Here is an 8,643-nt window from a genome sequence, read left to right as displayed (position 1 = left end):
TGGGCACATCCAGTGCATTTGGTCTACCTCATTTCTACTCTTCCCTTCACTTTCTTGCTCTAGTAGAAACCTGATTCTCTCTTGAAGACACTGATTTCTCTGCTCTCCTCCTCAGTCTTGGCAGTTTTTTCTCCCACAACCTCTGTTGTGGCTTTTTGTTCAGTCTCCCTTCTTTCTTTCTAAAACCCCTCAGCTCCAGTTTTGTGTCATCAACTTCTCCACACAGTTGCTAATATTTGTGAACCTACTCCCATTTCTTAATTACTTAAGCTCCTGACATTCTTACTTTTTGGCAATTTAAATAAACACATTGATGATGCTTTCCATATGTTAACATCACAAATCCTTTAAATCTGCTCCTTCAATTATATTATTTTTTTTTTACCCTTCTTCAGCTTCTCCTCCCCATGGTCATATCCTAGAAATTATCATTACCAATAGTCCCATCTCCTTCAAAAAGTTATTTCCATGCATCTGAATGACCACCAGCTCCCATCTTTCAAGCCAATTTTTCTGCACCTAGTTCCAAGAATTTTTTCATCCCACTGAGATCACGAATTAATTTTTGAACCATTCCTCTCCCCTTGTATGCTCTCTCTCATATCCATAACGAAGTTGAATTTAATAATCAATCATTATAATCATTCCCTTACATATACCTTAGATTCTATTTTTCCTCTTGACTGTTCTCATTTGGCAAACCACACCCACGTTTAATCCAATTCTGGACCTGCTCCACACCTGTACCTAAGAGGATGAATATAGCTGTAACCACTTGTGTGGTTTCACTTTACATTTTTTACGTTACTCTTAAATGCATCACAATTCTGTTGTGTATTCACATTATATGTCTCTTCCAGTCACTCCTGTAATTTTCTATGACAGAGGTTGCTAAATGTTTTTTTAAAGGGCCAGATAGTAAATATTTTTGGCTTGCAGGTCATACAGATTCTGTTGTAATTACTCAGTTCTGCCATTGAAGCTTGAAGAAGCAATACACAATATGTAAACAAATGGATGAGGGTACATTTAAGTTAAAATTCAAATAGACCGGTGGCTTGTAGAGCATAGATTGCCAACCCCCGTGCCAACAGACAATTTTCCACTGTATCCTCCCTCTCTCCTCAAACCTATAATACCTTCTCTACTTACTCACCCAATGGAAGACTTGGCTTTTACCTTCACTGAGAAAATGGAAGCAATCAGAAACAAACATCCATAGAACACCATCATTACATGCTTGTCAGCATGTGCTTCGTATACTCTGTCTTCCTCTGTTTTCTACAGATGAACTATCCATGTTCCTTTATAAAGCTAATACTTCTGGGAATATTCTCTAGCTCTTAAAGACATCTCTCCAAGAATTTCTCCTTTTCTCTCCTATAGCATCAATTATTCACTCTTTGTAAAATTATAGGCATGTTATTAGTTATTCTGTTTTAAAAATAATCTATACCCATTGCCTCTAATTTTTTTAAAAACCTTTCCAAGCAGGTGTTTGCCCCAGTAGGCCACTGATTTATTCTTGTCAATGTCATCGATAGCCTTCAAATTGTTAGATTTACTGGTCAGTTAACATCACAAATCCTTTAAATTTGCTCCTTCAATTATATTATTTACATAGACTTGATCTATCTATTGATGATCACCTATTGGTGATCACACAATTTATCACCCAAATGGAGATTTTTTAAGTGTAAAGGAGCCCTGTTATCATGTCTACAAAGACATGACTATACAGGAAGAATGCTTTGGAAAAACAAATACATCTTCAGCACCCTTTCACAGAGTTAATCACTCTGTCCTGCTTGGTACACTCTTCCAACTTAGCTTCCAGGACAACGGTTCTACCTGATAGCCTCATACTGACTCATCACTAACTTTTCAACTCATGAAGGTGATGCCACCTCATCTTCTTTATCTCAGGCCTGGGTCTTTAGTGCCACTGGGCTAAGTTCTGGGCCAACTTTCCTCTCTATACCCCTACCCTTGCTGATCTTACCCATTATCATGTATTTTAATGCCGTAAGAATGCCAGATGATTCACAAATTTATATTTATGGTGAACATTTCTCATAACCTCCTTCACCTTCATCTGAGCCACCATTATCTTTTAGTCGGATGACTGATCTCAATGATTCTAACCTTGTCCTTCCACCTCTATGCCCAAATCAGCACACAGTGTGATACTCTTAAAACAGAAATTAGGCCATACCACTCTACTTCTTCAAACCACCCTTCAAGCAAGGGAGAAGCCAACTATCCTTAGGTTGTATTACTTCCCCATCCCTATATTCATCTGCAGCCACAATAATCTTCTTGCTCTGTTCCTTAATATGTTAGGTGTGCTCCAGCCTTAGGAATCTCATTTTGTCTGTTTCATCTGCCTTGAATGGGCTTCCTAAAGATACCTCTATAAACTCTGACCACTTCCTTTAGGTCTTTGCTCACCTATCTCCTGGTTAATGAAACCTACATGGATCACTTATTTAAAAATTTTATCTGTCTTTTGCCACACCCATCTTGATTCTGCTTACCTTGTTTTGTTTTTTCTTTTTAATGTAAAAAATTTTGGCCTTTCTTTACTAAAATGTAAGCTCCACTAATAACACAGATAGCATTAGCATTTCTTTCCTATTTAATATACACCAAACACTTAATATACTGTCCAGTAGTCAGGTACTTAATAATGATGTCATTATGTAAAGAATGGAGGCTTGATATAAAGAATGTCTTACCTTCACTATTTATATGATGTGTAAAATATCTTACAAAGCTAGCTCATCCTTAGGTAAATCTATAAAGATATTGTTTTTCACTTGAAGAAAAATGAAATTTATATTCTCAATTGTGTAAAATATCTATTTTAATTCTAGGTAAGAACATTTTAAATTCAAGAACAGAACTGACATGACAAATGAGCCTTGGCCTTTGAAACGATTGCCTTTGGAGGCCAACTATTTCATTCTAGGTTTGCTGCCATATTTGGAAAATTTTTGAAGTGTATTTTCTTTATTTTTTAATTGAAGTATAGTCAATTTGCAATGTTGTGTTAATTTCTGTTGTACAGCAAAGTGATTTAGTTATGTGTATATATATATGTGTGTGTATATATATATTTACTTTCATGTTATTTTTCATTACAGGCTATTACAAAGTGTCTAACATTGGCAAACTTTAAAAAAAAAAAAGTCTGCTGTATTTGGAACCAATTTGTAAGGCAAATGAAGAAAAACAATCCCATAACTATGCGTTCACAGCTTATTTTTTGACCACACATTGTACTATCCTATTTGATAACTTACTTTATTCTCTATGTTTAAAATGACATCTTTTTTTTTAAACCTAATTTAAAATCAACCCTCAAGGCATGATTATTTGCTACCATTTAGGATGTTCAAAAGAATGAGTAAGAGATTTGGAAGGCAATTCAAAAAATACATCTCTAGAAATAGCAACATCATTTAAATGCATTTTTAGAAGGAACAGTCATTTGAATATTCGAATTTTAGAATGGTTGTTAAAATCCAGTAGCATCACTGCATAGATACACTTTGTATCCTCTGCTAACTTCCAGACACAGGGCTCTTTAAAAACATTCAATAACACAATAGCAAGAAAATCAGCAGAAACTTTCTTAATATTATTCTCAAAAAGTAATAATATTACTATCAGCACAACAGCAATAAAAGATGAATTTGTTTCCTTTCTTGTTTACATCTAAATTTTATGTATGTTCCCACACTCTCTTCTTTTTCTAACTCTTCATTTACTAACATTCTGCAAATATCAGTTTCTACAATGCTAAATATATTGACATTTCTATTAACTGTATATGGTATACTCTATAATGTGAATATACACTTAAGAGAAATTTATGAAAATTATGACCCACAAATAGATAAGGATTTAATTTTGAAAGCATAGAAAGTAACAAGACTTGGGGGAAATTTCTGAATTACAAAATGTTCACAGAATTTTCCTTTGCTAATATAATTCCCATTTAAGTTATTCTGTATCAATTTCTTAGATCCAAAAGTACTTAAAGACTTTTTTCTGGACATGAAAAGCTCATGTTTACCTTTTTGTTTATCTGATATTAACAAATAAGATGAAAACAAATGTAATAGTACCAATGTTCTCCAATTTATTTGTACTTGCCTCATCACCTAGAGAGTATCATCTATTTCTGTTTTATGGTATATGTTAAATATAGTCAATTTGATTTTAAAATTTAAGGATATAATCAAATACTCTCATTTTTGTATAGCATCATCTTACCAATGCTTTCCCAACTCACAAGCCACTTAAATCAATATGTTTAAAATAAATATATCTATTTCAATTAAACAATATATTAAGATAAATATCTCATTTTATATAGCTGTCAATTCCAATGACATTTTTCACAGAAATAAAACAATCCTAAAATTTGTATAAAACTACAAAAGACCATTAATAGCCAAACCAATCTTGAAAAAGAAGAACAAAGCTGAAGGCATCATACTTCCTGATTTCAAACTGTATTACAAAGCTATAGTAAGCAAAATAGTAAGGTAACAGCATAAAAACAGACAAAAATTAATGGAACAGAATAGAGAGCTCAGAAATTAACCCATGCATATACAGTCAATTAATTTATGACAAAGGAGACAAGAATATATAATGGTGGAAAGGACCGTCTCTTCAATAAATGTTGTTTTGAAAACTGGACAGCTATATGCAAAGTAATAACACTCGGGCACTATCTTAGACCATATACAAAAATTAATTCAAAAAATATTAAATACTTGAACATAATTGAACATAAAACCTGAAACTATAAAACTCCTAGAAAAAAAAATAGGTGAAAAGCTCTCTGACATTGGTATGAGTGATATTTTTTAAAAATTTGATACCAAATGTAAAGGCATCAAAAGAAAAAGTAAACAAATGGGACTACATCAAACTAAAAATCTTCTGCAAAGCAAAGGAAACCATGAACAAAACATAAAGGCAACCTACCAATGGGAGAAAATATTTGCAAAGCTAATAGCAGATAAAGGGTTAATATCCAAGATGTATAAAGAACACATACAACTCAATAGGAAAAAAAATGATCAAAAATGGGCATAAGATTTGAATAGAAATTTTTTCAAAGAAGACATACAGGTACATAAGATAGCCAGGTACATTAAAAGATGCTCAACATCAGTAATCATTAGGGAAATGCAAATCAAAATCACAGTGAGATATCACCTCACACCTATCAGACTGGCTATTTTCAAAAAGAAAAGACATAACATGTTGGTGAAGATGTGGGGAACAGGGAACCCTTGTGCACTCTTGTTGTGAACAGAAATTAGTGCAGAAACTAAGGAAAATGGTATGGCTTCAGAGCTGTGACAAGCACTTTACTCTTAGCAGATTTCTCTCCTCACTGTCTGTTGTGTTTTGTGTTGTGTCCATCGTGTAAGACACATGTGTTAATAGGTTTCTCCACAGTGTGTTCTGCAGACTGAGTCTAGGAACCTGTGCGAAGGTACCATGAGATCTGGTTTAGATTTACTTTTTTTTTTTTTACCATAATTTAATTAATTATTTCATTTCTTATGTTAACATGAAAAATGAATGCCAAATGATTAGTGGATTATGGTTTTTAATTTAATATTTAAATAAAATATTTGGGGAAAAGACATTGAAAAAATATGGAGGTTCCTCAAAATATTAAAAAAAGAACTACCATATGATTCAGCAATTCCACTTTTGGATATTTATTCAAAGGAAACAAAAACAGTAACTTGAAAAGATTATCTGTACCCCCATGTTTATTGCACCATAATTTGTTTATTAAAGCATAGTTTATGTACAATATTATGTAAGTTACAGTTGTACAGTGATTGACAATTTTTAAAGGTTATACTCCATTTGTAGTTGTTATAAAATATTGGCTATATCCTCTGTATTGTACAATATATACTTATAGCTTATTATATACACAGTAGTTTATACCTCTTAATCCCCTACCCTTATTTGGCCCCTTCTTCCATCTAATTCATGGAAACAACCTAAGTCCCCATCAATGAATAAATGGATAAAGAAAATACGGTGTATATGTACACAATGGAATATTATTCAGCCATAAAAAGAAGGAAATCTACTATTTGCTCTAACATGAATGGATCTTGAAGGCATTATGCTAAGTAAAATAAGTCAGACAGAGAAAAGCAAATTCTATGTAATTTCACTTATATGTGAAATCTAAAAACAAACAAAAAACTCCCAGAAAACCAGAACTCAATAAATACAGATAACAAACTGGTAGTTACCAGAGGCAGGGGGTGGGTGAAACAGGCGGAAGTGGTCAAAAGGTACAAACATCAAGTTCTTAAAATGTCACAGAGATGTGATGCAAAGCATAGTAACTATAGCTAACATTACTGTGCTGCATGTTTGGAAGTTGCTAAGAGTAGATTTTAAAAGTTCTCATCAAAAGAAAATGAAATCTGTGGTGATGGATGTTTACTAGAATTATTGAATATGGTGATCATTTGGCCATATATACATATAATGGGTTGCTATGTTGTACACCTGGAACTAAAATAATGTTATATGTCAATTATATCACAATTTAAAAAATTGTATTTCATTCAGTTTGGTCACTACATTCATTACTTTATTTAATTATTCCTTTTTAGCAACTAATTTTAAAATTATTCCTGGAATTAATAAAACAACTTATTTCATCAGAATTCATGCCCTCTATAGATATTCATAATCTGATTTGAAGAAATTTAAGGCAAGTTTGTTTATATAGCCCCAAAACCAAAGAAAATATGAGGTATGAAGCAATTTATAATCCCCATGATAGTATTATGCTTTATGCCCTCAACCAAATGAAGTTATGCCAAAATTAAAGACTCTGATTTAATTTTATTAATCTACTTAAAGCCAGAGGACTGAATCATAGTTTCTCCAGGCTTCTTGCATATCTGCAAGGAACAGAAAAGTATTGATACTCACTAATTTGTAGTAGACACCATATCATTTACCTCTTTACTTTTACACAAAAATTTCTTTGCATAGCAAATGCATTACACAGTATACCTGGAAAAAAGATGCTTTAACTCTTTAAATCCTTGTCTAATTCACAACATGAAAACTAGTGGGAAATTACTGCTAATCTAGACCGTGACTGGTGCAGTCATCAGAACATAGAGTCACAGTTTCCCTTCAGGAGGGAACTCACGGAACACAGAGGTTCTGGGTGTGCCTAGGCTGATGCTTAGACACTTACTCAAAAATCGGTATCAAGAGCATTCAAAACCTAGAACGAACATTTCAAAGCAAGAAGAGAATATAATTGGGGGACAGTCTCTAATCTACCTAGATTTTACTTATTTAACAAATATATACCCACTTCTTACTCTGTTTCAAGTACTGTGTTAGGTGCAAGGATAAATCTGTGAATAATTTAGACATGGCTCTAAAGGAGTTTCAATTAATGGAAACATCACACAAAGACTACTCATTAATCTAGCCAAGTCCTTGGGTTAGAAGCTTCACTGAAATAATTGAGAGTTAGGATCCAAATTCGTTTAATATATATTCTTATTGCATAGAAATTTCTAAGACCATAAGAAATGTCAATTGTTTATGACAGGCTTATTTCCTATTAAGTTACCAAGTAATCCTCGCTCCCACACAAATATCCCTGAGTAGGAAATCCAGAGGGTGTCCACGTTACTTGATAGCAGTTTAGTTTGTTTAATTGTATTTTCCTTTTTGTTGATGTTGTTTTATTTTTCACTGTTGAAGATAAAAGACAGTTGAGAGGATACAGAGTTTAAGGGTGATGAAAGTTTCACTTAAAGTAGGAGATTTGCTGGGGATTTACCAGCAACACAGGAGCTGCTTAGAACAGCTGATTTATAGAATGAGGGAGTTTCTGCTGAAGATCTTGTGAATGGGTTTTCTATGCTTTTACTTATTTCCCAGAAAGTTTTCCCCATTCAGCATAACTGGGAGACCTCTTGTTTCAAACTCCAAGAAGAATTTTCTGGAATCTATCTCCTCTCCTATTTTAGTTATCGACTCTTCTTTCTCAACACATTTTTTCTCTTTTTCAAGTTCAAATGCTTTATTTAATAAACTTCTTAATTGTGAAGTATAATATACATATTGAAAATAACCATACAAAAGCTTACAGCCCAGTGAAATTTCACAAAGTGAATATATTGTGGTAACTATCACTCAGACCAAAAAAAGGAGCATTTCACTCCCTAAAGCAGCCCTAATGCCTCTCCTAGTCATACCCCCCAAAATAATCATGTTTCATGTTTAACATTCTAGGTTAATTTTCCCTTAATTATATGTTTTGAACTTTTTATAAATTAAAAATATATATATATATATTTATTGAAGTATAGTCAGTTTACAATGTGTCAATTTCTAGTGTACAGCATAATGCTTCAGTCATATACGAACGTACATAAGGTTTTGAAACGTCTGTAAGTAAATTGTCAGAAATTCTCAGGCAGTCTTAAATTTTTTAAAAAATTTTATAGCTTTTATTTTTTTAGAGAAGCTATAGTGTTACAGAAAAATTGCATAGATAGTAGAGAGAATTCCCATCCATCCCCTATCTCTCACGATACAGTTTCC

Source organism: Camelus dromedarius, chromosome 2 (genome assembly GCF_036321535.1).
Source record: "Camelus dromedarius isolate mCamDro1 chromosome 2, mCamDro1.pat, whole genome shotgun sequence".
NCBI lineage: Eukaryota > Metazoa > Chordata > Mammalia > Artiodactyla > Camelidae > Camelus > Camelus dromedarius.
Note: the sequence above shows the minus strand (reverse complement) of the source record.